The sequence below is a fragment of the Phascolarctos cinereus genome, unplaced genomic scaffold, assembly GCF_003287225.1.
Source record: "Phascolarctos cinereus isolate Bilbo 61053 unplaced genomic scaffold, phaCin_HiC Scaffold_2;HRSCAF=192, whole genome shotgun sequence".
NCBI lineage: Eukaryota > Metazoa > Chordata > Mammalia > Diprotodontia > Phascolarctidae > Phascolarctos > Phascolarctos cinereus.
The window spans coordinates 253,574,999-253,589,591 of record NW_027555625.1 but is presented as its reverse complement, the minus strand read 5'-3'; the positions used below and the strand labels follow the sequence as shown (position 1 = coordinate 253,589,591).

The following is a 14,593-nucleotide window of genomic DNA, read 5'->3' as shown; positions in this document are numbered from 1 at the left end:
TTCTTTTTTGTGGATAGCATTTTCTATCATGAGACCTTTAGAGATGTCTTAGATCCTTGCATTTCTGAGAAGGGCCAAGTCTATCAATGTTAGTCATTTCACAACGTGGCTGTTACTGTGTGCAACTGTGTTCTCCTGGTTCTGCTCACTTCACTCAGCATCAGTACATACAAGTCTTTCCAGGTTTTTCTGAGGTCTGCCTGCTCATCATTTCTTATAGCACAACAGTATTCCATTACATTCATATACCACAACTTGTTCAGCCATTCCCCAGTTGTTGGTTATCCCCTCAATTTCCAATTCTTGGCCACCACAAAAAGAGCTGATATAAATATTTTTGTGCATGTGAGTCCTTTTCCCATTTGTATGATCTTTTTGGGATACAGCCCTAGAAGTGCTATTGCTGGGTCAAATATTTAGCTCTTAATAAACATTTTTTAGTTTTCTTCTTTGCTCAATAGTTAGTATTTTTTACTATATCTTCAATAGCCCTTAAATCTTAAGATCTTTAAATATAAGAGAGTAATGGAATAGGGTATGAGGAATCTTATCTGGGGGAATTCCAGTAGTCAGAGAAACTTGAAATCTCTTCCATTTCTCTCTTGCACTTCTCTCTTAAATTCTCATTGAGTTATTATAATATGGCACCTTACATTGTGCCTTGTGAGTGTGAGAAAGGGTTATGTGAGCAGTTTGTCAAGAGTTGTCTTAATGATTTGTTGGTAAACCTGTATTATTCTTCAGTATAATAATAAAAATAATAAAAGAAGTCTGTCATGATATTGGTTTCATTTATTTCAGCAAGCAGAATGAAATCCCCTCCATGATGTAGTATGATGTTGAATTCATGTTTTAAAATTAAATATTATACAGCCATCAATCTTCTGGGGATGAGTCAATGCAAATTTAGCTAGGACAGGTTCTTGGACAATAAACATCGTGCATCACTGAGCTAAGTACTCAAAGCCTTTCTAGTTTGGACCTGTGAGAGTTTATGGTCAGTTATGCATGGCCTTTGAAAGCTCAGGGTCCCTTTATCCCTATTACACTTCGACAAGGCATTGGAGGAGGACTTTAGTGGCAAAAGCCTATTCTAAGTATCATATTTCATATCAAGGGGAACACTCAGAGCCATTTGTAATATTAATATTTTCAATTAATTCATCTTAATTTTTTTCTGGAGGTGTGGCATATTTTCCTGTTTGCATGTTAAAGAAACAGAAGAAACCTCAAGTCAGAGTCCAAGGCAAAATTGTTAATTATCTTTTACCCTTTTTCTTTGGTTCTCTTCGCTGTCAGGTGTCAAGTACACTCCAGTCATCTTCTTCTATCTGATAAGTACATTTTCAGAAATGGGTGTTTCTGATGTTTTTGTATTACCTTTTTAGTAGTATTTCTCTGGTTTTTTTTTTGGGGGGGATAACCACAGGGTCTTTTACATAAATGCATAAAAGAGTAATAGTGGAATTTTAGGCAATTGTGGTGTATTTATTTTGGTTAGATTATGAGTATTATACCATTTATTTGGTCATCCATTCTGAATGTTTTAAGGCTGGTTCTTGCCTCTGTTAAATGCTTATTATCATCAGACAAAGGAAATATATTTAGTAGAATTGTGGAATGCAAACAGCCTAACTCTGAATCTGATATTTAGCTTAGTGCTTTGTTTAAGATTGCTAGACCATATATGCATATGTAGCATTTTCATTTACATTTTGAAAGCTTCCATGTGCTTCTCAGTGGCTGTCCTGGAATCCTTGGGCTTGAGAGTCCATTTTCCTTGTATCAAGCTAAATTTCCTAAACTGCATCTTTTTTCAAAATTCCAGGTTATAGAGAGAGAGTCCTAGAAAGGCTTTGTTTTCTGTTAAGACTATTTTACAATCTTTTTCATAGGGCAGTATATTTCCCAGAAAGTTGAAAACTGAAATAACAAAAGAAAATGTATTTTACTGATCTTTCTTGGCTTTTGACATTGAGATTTTTAATACCCCCAAACCCAAACTAGCCACCCTTCCCTTCTCACACTAGAACCCAAACCCTTAAGTGAACTAATGAATTTTGAGCTTGTTTTTTGAAATGGTCTTTTTAAGGAATAACAAATGCACGTTGGCATAGAAACTACTGGATCTGATTGAAGCATGTAAATGAAAAGGGAGCTTTTATTATGTGGACCAGAGAAGCTGGCTAAAATCTTTTATGAGGCACAGAAAATTATCCAGATGTTTCTTGAATTGGAATGGTGTTAACATTTTGTTAAAACTCAGGAAGATATACGAGAATTATTCTTAAGCTTGCCCTGCTGTTTGCTCGCCTTCATTAAAAAAAAAAAAGGAATTCTAGGCTCCTAAATAACACTTCAGATTCATTTGGATTTTAGCAACGTCGAATCCTTATAAAGACTTATGAACATGTTTATAGTTTCACTGGTTAGAAATGTTTCACAAATTTTAAAGCAATAGTACAAGCTTAGGTTTTGTTTGAAATGGCACTTATAGAATTTAAGAGCTTGGTAATGACAGTTTCATGTTTTAGATCAGAAGTAGTTTGGGCAATCTTGAAAACATTCAGTTCTCCTGTCCTGTAAACTGTGCATTGTCTTCCTTTTTCCTTTCGTGCTCAACACTAGTGTAGAGTCTCCAGTAGCAGGCTGCCATTCACTTCCTCCTCAGCTTCCTAGCACAACTCCGAGCCATGAGCTGTTTGAGGCTGTGGAGCATTGTAAGGGCGCTCCTTCTGAGCATGCTCCTCTGCCCCCAGAGTGGGTTGGAACTCATGGACACACTAGTAGGCCTCTGGAATCCTAGACAAAAATCTCCTAGGGTAATCTCCTATACAGTAGCCGGTGACAGGTATGGTTCTCACCAGTCGTCACTTAGGGGTGTTGACTGCTAATTCTTAAGCACTATGGAATTTCCTGCAAGCTGTTAAGGGGGTGGTGGTGGTGGTGGGGCATGCTTTCCTGAATTCAATGGTTTTGCAGCACAGTTTCTCACAGGTACTGTATGTATACTTTTTGGTAGGCCAGGCTGGCCTCTGCACTTCATAGTTGGGCTGTAAAGTTCCACTTCTAAAGTGGGATCACTCTTTTTGATGTTGTTGGAACTCTCTCCCACCCCTTAATTTGTCATTTTAGAATAGAAAGATAATGGTCTACTTTTTAGTTTAGGGTTTTAATCATTTGAATTAAGTTCTCTCAGCTGTCTTCTCTTCCCCTCCAAAGGAAAAAAATGTTGTTTCATTTAATCAAATGTTTAGGTTAAAAAACAAAGCCACGACAAGCTGTTTTCTAGTAATATAGAATGTGCATTTAGAGATTCAACATGAGGATAAATTAGCTGTTACTTTTTATTTGGGAGAAATTATTTTTTAAGGTAACATTTTTTGAAGATTTGCTTTTTGTACCTCTCTTCCCCCCAAAGAAGTCGATCACCTTGGCTGTTATAAATGGTTAATTTCTTAGTGGATCTGTTTTATTTTTTCTCCCTTTTCTTCGAAAAGTTGCTTGCAAGACTGTGAACATTGAGGGTGGGAAAAATGGCTGATTGCTTCAAACCAGTGCTGTGATTTTGCAGTATACTTATTTTCTTGTTAGTTCCAGGAAAGAGTTCACTGAAAGATACTTGTACTATAAGGTGACCCTCATTTTCTTGCAACATTTAATCAGTCTACCTTTCATATTTACTTAGATTTGGAAGGGTATTATTGTTAAGTTTGGGAAGACCCAGGCTACTTTGAAGTGTGTGTTGGAATTTTTTAAAAAATAATTGAAAGAAAAAGTACTTGTTTACAACCTCATAATAATGAACCATTGTGTGTGTATGAGAGTGTGTGTGTGTGTGTGTGTGTGTGTGTGTGTGTGTGTGTGTGTGTGAGAGAGAGAGAGAGAGAGAGAGAGAGAGAGAGAGAGAGAGAGAGAGAGTGTTTTAGAATAGCCTCACTAATTAAAAAGGACTTCAGTTTTAGATTGGCACATTGTTTAACACATGAAAATTATATGGCAAAAATACCTTGGTGCAGTGACTTTGGAAGACATTAAATATTCCTATTGCTAAAGCAGAGGTTCTGAAAAGAATTTTTAGAGGAAGTATTAAAGTGAAAGTTCTTTTACATGATGTGTACATTCTTGAATATCCTTTTTAAAACAATTTGTAGGAATGAGATGGGAAAGGAGGAGCACCAACAGGGGCAGTTCTTGGATCTCGTGCATGCACCATGGTAGAGTTAGAGACTGAAGCAAAACCTGAGAAGTCAGACTGCAAGTGTATTGTGAAAGTGCTGTGTTAGGTGCCTTTTCTTTTGTCGACTCATTGTAAAAGAACTTCTGGAAGAGGGTATTTTATATCAACTAACCGATTAAAGAACACTTCCCTGGATATTCTATTACTCTTAAGGCGAGGGAGCAGGGCCTGGAAGAGCTTTGTGTGGCCTTTTCTCTTCATTAACCCTCTCATCTTTTTTCCCTCCCATGTCTTTTATGGTTTCACCTTCACATCTGCAAGTATTTTTATATTCCTAAAGCACTGTTTAAGATAAATATAATTGTTCAGTGAATCACTTATCTTTTTAATATGCTTGGAAAGCTAGTTTTGTGGGTAAAATGAGACTGAAGGTTTCCTTAGTTGACTCCTGTAGTAAGAGTGAGAATAGATTTAGCATATGTCTTACCAAGAGTGAACAGGAAATGAAAATTTTGGGAAGTATTCCAGTTTGCCAGAGGAAGTTTGATATACCCTAAGAAAATGTTCCACTGTGTAGAGGTCAAGATGTCTGAACTGTGTATTGACCCAAAAACCTAAAATCTTTCACCCTGGATGGTATCCCTAATGTAAGGTAATATGAAATAGGATTTTGTGACTTGTAGTAGAGTTTTTCACTTCTGTTGTATTTTATGTGATCATGCCAAAAGAAGTTATTCTATAAAGATGTATGTCAACTTTAACTGGAAACAATTCGTTTTCATTATTATTGTATCATGCATATACACAGATTTATTGTATTGCACTTTAGCATTTTAATAACAGTGGATTTGAATTCATGAATTGTTTGCCAACATGTCCTGAGAGTTTTAAAAAATGTAGCCTTGTAAAAGAAAGATTTAAATTTTCTTAAACAGCTTTAACCCTTTTCTCTTATCATAGAAATTCTTTTTCCTATCAACTTGAAATTTAATTAGTGAAGGAACAAAAGAAGATGTTTCTTTCAAGAAAGGTGATCAGGTGAAGGCTTTGCATTTTGTGGGATTGTTCTGTGCTCCAAACTAAGGAAAGCAGTAGGAGATTGAGTTGCATCCATCTCTGCAGTCAGCTTGCTTCATAAATATGTGGTGTCAGCATTTCTCTAGACTTGAACATGTGAGTTATTCCTTCTGCATAGAACTGTAAGATTTGTATATGCTGTTATTTAAAAACCATTTTTCTTTTGGTAGTACCTGAGGTTTTGCTTTTGGTTCTCTAGGAAATCCTTGTTTGTGACATCCTGGAATTCTTCTTTGAAATGGTGATTAGTTATACAGCATGAGCTTAAAATAAAGGCAAATAAAGCCTTATTCACACTGCAGTGAATGGAAAACACCAATGTTTGCTTATGTTAGATTTCGTACTTTAAAAAAATTTATCTTTTAGAAATTTTCTCACAAGCAAAAAATCTCATGGAGCTACGTATACTTACTGGCATCTAAACACATAACTTTTTACTGTTTTTCTAAACAGTTTTGGCCTTTAGGTATTTCTGTCAGGATGCTTTATGTCTGAATAGTAGCATAAATGTAGATTTTCCTATTATAAATGTCTGTTAGAATAGCATAATATGTCAAAAATACTTGTATGTGTATTGAAGAATTGTTGCTGAATAATTCTTTGGTAAATTCATGATCTTGTATAAACATTTGGGAGGACCATTTGTAGAATTCTATAGTAGTGGTATAGGAATTTCATAACTAAGGCATAGCTAACTGGTATCTCTCAAAAGCAGTACAAAATGGAGCCTTTCTTCCTATGAAGCTTTTCTGTCATTTTGTATGCATCAGAAACTGTTGAAACCTACAGTACATATATACTAGAGGTGTTTGTTCTCTTGTTGATGCAGTCTCTTCTGAAAGCTGAAGAGACAATGGTGACTTACCATGAAGTGAAGTTTCCTGGGTAATCCGTATTATTTAATTTAACCTGTCTGAGAAAAATTTACTGTGTAAACTGCAGGAAAAAAATTTCATGGTTATCCTGTATTTTTTTTCAGGATGCTTGGTGCAAAGCAAGACTATTTTCTGTTGTTCTGAGACTGTAATTGAGGTAATCACTAGCTACTGATACAGATTATGAACTTCCAAAAATTAAAGGCAGTCTAGTACAAATATATGTTTAATGTTCAGGCATCAGCACCAGTTTGGAAAATCCAGCGAACACAGAGATAGTCATATTTAGATCTAAACTGTTTAATGTATTTTGACAGATAGTAGTGGTCTATCTTCATTTTTCTTCTGTAGTACAGGAATAGCTGTTTGAAAATTGAAAAACTGATTTAGCAAAGGCAAATCATGCTTTCAATATCTTAAATGATTGTACTATCTCTTTGTTCCTAATTTTAGCCTGAAGCTCAGGAGGCCCTGGAAGGAAAGGTTTCAAGTTTCTTGCTTTTAAATAAAAACTCTTGAATACCTTTTTCAGCCCCAGTGAAGGTATATGAATTAGGTGACATGGGGGAGGGGAACAGGAGAACAGAAAGGGATATTTCCTTAGGCTGATACCTATCCATTTTAGAGGAAATTTTTCCAAAATGTATTATACCCTTACAGGAGTCCATTCCTTCTTAATCTAATCTAATGATGGCTCACGGTTATCATCATCATGAACATTATTATTCTTTATTATCATACAACGATGTTCTTAGGATCTTTCAGGTATATGTAGGGTCCTACATTAAATGCCACTAGACTAAATTATGCTTTATTTTAGTTCATTCTGTGCTTTTTTTTTTTTTTTAACAGCTGAAGCCTGGCTGTCCTTTCCTGTGCATTATAGAGCTTAGGAGAGAAGTTAAGACTGAAGTTATAGGAGACATGGGAGATACAGAGAAATAAATGATAGTTAAAGTTATGGGAGTGAATGAGATTGGTAAGATAGAGAAAAGAGAGAAGAGGAAGAGGTCAAGGACGGAGCATTGGGAAATACCTGCACATAGGAGGGAGGAGGAAGATGTGCTAGTTTAATAGGCTTAGGAGAAGGTGTTTATATAGGTAGTATAAGAACCAGAAAAGTACATTGTTGCTTGGAAACCAAGAGAAGGGAGGATATCCAGAAACAGAAGATGATCCACAGTGTTGAATTCTGCAGAAAGATAAAGGAGAATGAGAACTGGTAAAAAAGATGATTAGATTTGGCAAGTAAGAGATTAGTGGAGTCCATGAAACAGTTTTTATTTGAGTTCAAGACAGATTTTAAGGGAATTATGGAGGGAGTGGATGGCAAGACATTGAGTATAGATTGTTGTTTCTAGAAGTAATGGCAGTGGGGGTTGAGAAGTATTGGATGATATAACTTAGAAGGATATCAGGGTTAGAGAAAGGTTTTATCAGGGTTCTCTGAGCATATTTATTACAGTGGAGGAACTAGTACTGATGGATAGGAAAGACAAGGGATAGTAGATGGTGTGGGATCCTGGAGAAAAGAGGGACAGATGGGGTCAAGAGCACAAGACAAGGAGAGGAAGATTGTTTTGTGGGATTTTTTGTTTTGTTTTGTTTTGAGAACTGGGGAAAGAAGGCAGAGTTGGTGGAAATGAAAGTTTTGAGGTATGGAAGAAGAGAGAAAAGTAAAGGTTCATGTGGGATATCTTGGTTATTTTCATGAAAGCAGGAGGCAAGGCAAATCCCTGAGATATTTTTGTGTATGCATCATTCCAGTTGTCTGATTTTCTGCTATGTTCTTCTTTGGGTTTAATTATTTCTCTTGCTGTTATATGGAACTTTACTTGTGTTTCTGAGAGGGTGTATATACTCAGAATGGCATGCATGCCCAGACTAAGGCAAGCAGTTGTAAAGAAACAATAAAAATTTGTGGAGATAGATGTATAATGCCTTACAGGTTTTTCTGGGAAGACATGACTTGACCTGAGTTTTCTTTTATAATCTGTGTTGGTACAATAAATTTTTATATATTTTTTACAGTTTTGCAGTACTACCTATCAGGAATATTTAAGTCAAAGAAATCTGATAAGAAAACTTGTATCTCTCAGCAAAGACCTGATATTTTATCTTAAATTTATTTTCATTGGAAAGATATCGTGCCCAAGATACCTAATTAACCTAGCTGGAGATTTCAGCATACCCTTATGTACAAACTAACAGTTTGTAATACTTAAATACTCAAGTGGATCTTATCTCATCTACTTCTGTGTACCCTCTAACAATGCTGATCACAATTCATCCTGTGTGCCCTCTGTCTGTATCTATGGAGTTCGTTATAGGGAATTCAGCTGATGTGATGTACTACAGATCTTCCTGTTTTCTTCTGAATGAATACACACACACACACACACACACACACAATTATATATATATTATATTATACACACATGCATATATGAGTAAATTTTTTTCTTCTTGTATGTCAGTGGAGTGCTGAAGTTTACCTGTCATCTATTACCACATGACCAAACTGTCTTTTTTTTCCTGTTATACATTTTGATAACATCTTTTACTCCTTTTGTTCTGAGTTCATTATTTGTTGTATGTTGCAGCTTATGCCCAGCATACATCTTCCATTACCCGCTTTGTGATGTTAATTTTCACTTCTTGCTGACTATCGTGTTCTGTGCCTTGCAGCTATATAACATCTGTAGAATATTTGTATTAAAAAGATGTGTCTTTGTTTCTGGAGAAGCTTTTTAAGGTCATTAAAGGGGCTTTGCAATTTTATGAAGGCATTTTAGCTCCTGTTTAATTTTGAGCCCGACTTACACATTTTGTACTCTGTATCCTATGTATGCATACTGAGGGATGAGATGACTTCTATAGATTGTCTATCTAACAGAATTCCATAATCTAGGCACTAACATATAATAACAATAGCTGGCATTTAGATAGGTTTTTAGTTTTGCAAAGGGCTTTACAAATTTCTCTTTTTATCCTCACAGCATCCCTGTGAGGTAGGTACTATTGTTGTCATCATCACCATTTTACAGATGAGGAATGATATTGTTTATTCATTGATCTTTCCTGTATCAGGACAAACAGATCAGTACACATATCTTCCAGGAGGCTTTCAGCGTGCTGGGATTAGATTCAGCCAGCATGATGTCATACCCAAACAGGAGCATCTAGAGGACCTCCTATCCTTGGAGAATATATTTTCAATATGGAATTTGTATGAGATCTTCTCCATGACAGGGGTGAATGCCTCTGACAAGCTTATGTCTCCCTGTTTTATTCCTGAACTAATGTTTATGTTCAGAGGTTATCTCTGAACAAGGTTATCTCTGTTGTCATATTGGAATGTTTTTGATGTATGGATGAGATAGAGCATTTTATCAAATGCTTACCATGTGCCTGCATTGTACTAAGTGCTGGAAATACAAGAAAACAAGAACGTCCCTACCCTCAAGGAGCTTACGTTGTAGTAGTAGAGAAAAAAAACACAAATGGCAACTGGAAAGCAGGGCTGGGGTAGGGACATTGAGTGGATTTAAGAGAGAAAGTGTTTAGACATCTAGGAAGGATGTGAAGGAAGAAGTGAAGTCCTAAGGAAGAAGTGAAGACTTCTAGTTTGAGAGTTGAGCTGTGAGTGATTTGAATATGGCCAGGGCCCCTCATGAAATGTTGGTCTTAGCTGGAGACATTGCAGTCAGGTGAGAAGGATTTAGAGTAGAGGCTTCTCAAAGGATAAGAGATACTTTATAGGAAGGAAACTTTTAAGGCACTATTTTATTCTATTAAATCAAATGCTTTTTTAAAATAATAATTGTAGGGAACTAGGTCTATACTCCAGAGAGATGAAATAAACAGGAAAAGGACCCATACATACAAAAACATTTATAGCAGCTTTTTTTGTGTTGACAAAGAATTGGAAAGCAAGGGTGTGCCCATCAATTGGGGAATGGCTGAACAAGTTATTATATATGAATATGATGAAATACCGTTGTACTGTCAGAAATGAAGGAGGTAGTTTCAGAGAAACCTAGTAAGACATGTATGAATTGATGTAAGGTGAATTAAGAGGAACAGGAGAGCAATTTCTATAGTAACAGAAATATTATAAAGACAAATAACTTTGAAAAACTTAAGACCTCTGTTCAACACAGTCATCAACAGTGATTCCAGAGAACCAATGATGAAGTATCTAATAGAAAGGCTTTGGACTCAGAATGCAGATTGAGTCAGGTTTTTTTGAGAAATGGTCAATGTGGAAAATTGTTTTGCTTAATTATGCATATTTGAAATAGGTGTTTTGTTTTTCTTGCTTTCTCTTTTAGGGTAGGGGGAGATTAAGTGAGAGAGAAAAGGTAGATCTTTGCTTGAAAATAAAATTTAATTAAAATATTAAAGATAATAAATGTAATAAGCTTTTCTGTTTATTGTATCTTTCAGTCATTTGTACAATGGTCAAAATATGGCCCATTGTAGAATATGTCTTGCAAAAGCCTTATTTCTATTCCTTACTATTATACTATATGTACACACACGCATACACATGCATGCATGCATGCATACACACAAAATTCCTTACTAATACCCTTATTGGATGGCTTTAATATATGTGCAGATGATTTTCATAAATATTTTATTTTGTATAGTTGGAGCAGTGGATATATAAGTTGTTAATTGGTCATATTCTCTTGTCCTTTTCTGTATGTTAATGATATCTGAAAAATATTACATGCCTTTGGTATATCTCCCTTTTTTAGGTATCTTGTGAATCACACCTTCAATGCTTTCACAGTTCTGTTACCTTTAGTACAGATTTCACCTATTTATACTTGGTCCAGTTTGGTTGCTTTTCCCGTCTTTGTTCGTGTTAGTCATTTCTACCACTTTTGTTAATAGGAAACTGTGATAGAGTTCAAATGACGTACTTCTACTGTCTTTGATGGGAATGTATTTTTAAAAATGTATATTTTGTTTTTATATCACTTATATTTTGTACTGTGTAGCTTTCCTCTCCCTTCCCAGAAAGCTCTCTCATATTGAAGAATTTAAAAAAGAAGAGTAAAGAAAATAAAACTCTTTGAAAATAGCCAACATATCAGAAGACTTTGGCTTATATGCAGTATTCCATACCTGTGGACCCTAACTTCTGTAAGGAGAGGGTATCTACTTATCTCTTCTTTGATATGAAGCTTGATCATTATAGTTTGGCAGTGTTCAGTTTTGATTTTTTTGTGTCTTTTGATTTAAATGATGGTTGTGTATTTTTATGGTTCTGCTTAATTAACTGCATCATGTCATGTCTTCCCATGGTTTTCTATATTCATAATATTCATAATTTTTATACTGAAGTAGGATTATATTACATTCATGTATAGGAATTTGCTTAGCCAATTAATTCTCAGTTGATGGATTTTGTTTTTTTATTTTTTGTTACTACAAAAAGCCCCACTATAAATATGTTGCTGTATATGGGCATCTTTCTTTTCATCATTTTTATCTTCTCAGTGTATATATCTACAAGTGAAATTTCTGAGACAAAGAATGTAGGTATTTTAGTCATTTTTTGGGAATAATTCCAAATTACTTTCCATCATGGTTGTACCAATTCACAGGTTCACAAATTCAATTCAGTTCAGTAAACATTTATTAATTCTACTATGTGTCAGACATTGTACTAAGCACTGGGAATATAGAAAGAGGCAAAAGATAGTCCCTGCTTATATTCTAATGGGGACAATATGCAAACAAATACAATACAAAGCCAACAATATGCAGGATAAATAGGAAGTAATTAAAATAGAGAAAGGGCAGGAATAAAAAAAGGTCATGGAAGGCTTCCAGTAGAAAGTGAGATTTTTGTTGGGACTTAAAGGAATCTGAGGGAGACAGTAGTAGTAAGAGTGAAGTAGAGAGAGCATTCCAGGCAAGGGGAAACAGTCAGAAAAATGCCTCAAGCAGAGAGGAGGAGTGTTTTGTTTTGTTTTTTTTCTCCATGGAACAGTCAGGAGGCCAGTGTCACTGGATCAAAAAGTACATGGTGGAGACTAAGGTTGTTGTTGTTTGTGCTTCATTCTTGAAGAGGACCATGACAGCAGGAAGGTGATGCCATGACTTGCAGGTGAATTGGATGTAAGTGAGGGAGGGTTATGCAAAGTCACCAGCCTCACTTTCTCCTCCTGAGCCATCTGGGGTCTAGTGGCAAAATATAATGTCTCAGAGCTAAAAATTCCATTGATGAAATTCAGGTCAATATATAAACTAACAAAAACTTATTAAAAGAAAATATACATAAATGTTCAAATAAGGGAGGCTGTTCCCAAGAGAAAGACTCAGAGGTTCCCAAATTTTATTTGGCCTACCTTTATTTTGGTCCCCTTTAGAAAAAAAAAATTATCCAGCACTCCCCTGGAAATCTACTTTCTTTTACCTGTTAATCGGTTTTTGTTTTTTTTTTTTTTAATTTGCATCATTTCCAACTGCTCCCCCCCCCCCGGATTGTTTCAGCTCCCTCTGGGGGCAGTATTGCCCATTTTGGGAAGCTATGGATTAGATAATCTCTAAAATTCTCCATGCCTATTGCATATTGATTAACAAAAAATTGAAGACTGGAAAGATAGGAGGTGACTAGGTTAGGAAGGACTTTGAATGCCAAACAGAGGATTTTATATTTTTTCCTTGAGGCAATAGGAAGCCACTAGAGTTTATTGAATGGGAGGTATCATCATTAAAATTATCTTTTTAGGAAAATCACTTTAATGGCTGAATTAAGAATAGATTGGAGTGGAGAGACTTAAGACAGGCAGATCTACCAGCAGGTTATTGCAGTAATCCAGGTATAAGGTGATGAAGGCCTCCCCTAGAGGGGTGGCAGTGTCAGAGGAGAGTATTCAAGAGATGTTTCAGGCTGTAGCAACAGATTGGATATTGGAGGTGAGATAATGAGGAGTCTAGGATAATTCCTAGGTTCCCAGTCTGAGGCACTAGGAGTATGGTCTTGTTCTCTACAGTAGTAGGGAAGGTAAGAGGTAAGGGGGTTTAAGGGGAAAGAATTCTGTTTTATACATACTGAATTTCAGATGTCTATTCAGATTTAGTTTGAGATGTCTGAAATTTGTTAGTGTGATCTATCTTCCTGCAACCTCTGACATTGATTATTCCCATTCTTTATCTTTTTTGACAGTTTGTGAGGTATAAGTTGAGACCTTAGGGTTGTTTTGATTCCTAATATTAGTGGTTTTGAACATTCTTTCATCTTGTTAATAGTTTGCAGTTCTTTTGACCACTTGTTTATTGGGGCAAGACTTTTGATCTGCTAGTTCCTATATATCTTGGTTATCAAACCCCTGTTAGAAATATTTGATACAAAGATTCTCCCCTCCCCTCAGTTTATTGCTTCCTTCTAATTCTAGTTGCATTAATTTTTTTCATGTAAAAGCTTTTGAATTTCATGTAATCAAAATTATATAGGTTATCTTTTGTAATTTCCTCTGTTCCTTGCTTGATTGAGAACTCACCCTCTAGTATAGTCACTATTTACTGTTTTGCTCATACACAAAATTCTATCTCCCACTGGGTGAACCTTGCTCTGGCTGCCCTCCATGCTTGTAATGTGCTGCTTTTTCATATTAGCCTCTTGGCTTCCTTCAAGGCTAAGTTTAAATACCACCGTTTTCAGACCTATCTTGGTCCCTCCCTTCCCTCCAAGGTAGTAGTGTTTTGCCCTCTAATGTTACCTTTTATCCACTTTCTATATATCTCTATGCCTGTTTATTCAGTTCTACTCTGTAAGTTCTTTGAGGGCAGAGGACTGTTTTTGTCTTTTCTTTGTAACATTGCTACTTACTTACCTCCTTGTGGTATATGATATACTTGCTTGCTTGATTGATTGGGTCTCTTATGGTTATTGATTTATATAGCTTAAAATTCTTTGTAAATTTATGTTCTTATTCATTTTGTTTCTTAGATCATTGCCTATTTTTTCATTACCAGTAATTTGTGTAAATTTGTTAGGATTGAGTTATTTTAGTAACATTTTATATCTTCTTTCTTTCTCATTCTTTCTGACTTTATACTAATCCTGACCCTTGCTCTAACAAGTTGGTCTTGCTATGAACTACAACCATATCAATTATTCCTGTCTGTTAGTATCTAATCAGTTTCATTTTTGTTATGTTGTGGTTCAATATGTCTAATTTTAAAAAAATAACTTACTACATTTAATAAAAATTGGTTTTTCTCTCCTTAACCCCTATAGGAAATACAAAAGGAAAATAAAACCCTTGTAACAAGTATACATAGTGAAGCAAAACAAATTCCCAAATTGGCTCTGTCTCCAAAAAAACCTCATTCAGTATCATTAGTTCATTAGGAGGTAGGTAGCATACTTTGTTACTGTTCCTCTGGCATGATGGTTGGTCATTTCTTCTTTCAGAGTTCTTATGGTTTTCAGAGT

The 14,593-nt window shown here is 35.5% G+C and overlaps 1 protein-coding gene across 5 annotated transcripts in view; it reads left to right on the top strand.

Annotated features, from left to right (window-relative positions):
* EHMT1 (euchromatic histone lysine methyltransferase 1) overlaps window positions 1-14,593 on the top strand; it is a 297,878-nt gene that overhangs the window by 81,575 nt on the left and 201,710 nt on the right. The window contains exon 1 of one of the 5 annotated variants that reach the window (XM_078149927.1): window positions 2,828-2,851. The exons of the other annotated variants lie outside the window; for them this stretch is intronic. The gene's annotated coding sequence lies outside the window, so the exon portion shown is untranslated. Of the gene's footprint in view, window positions 1-2,827; window positions 2,852-14,593 lie in introns of those variants that run through there. 5 annotated transcript variants of the gene reach the window in all.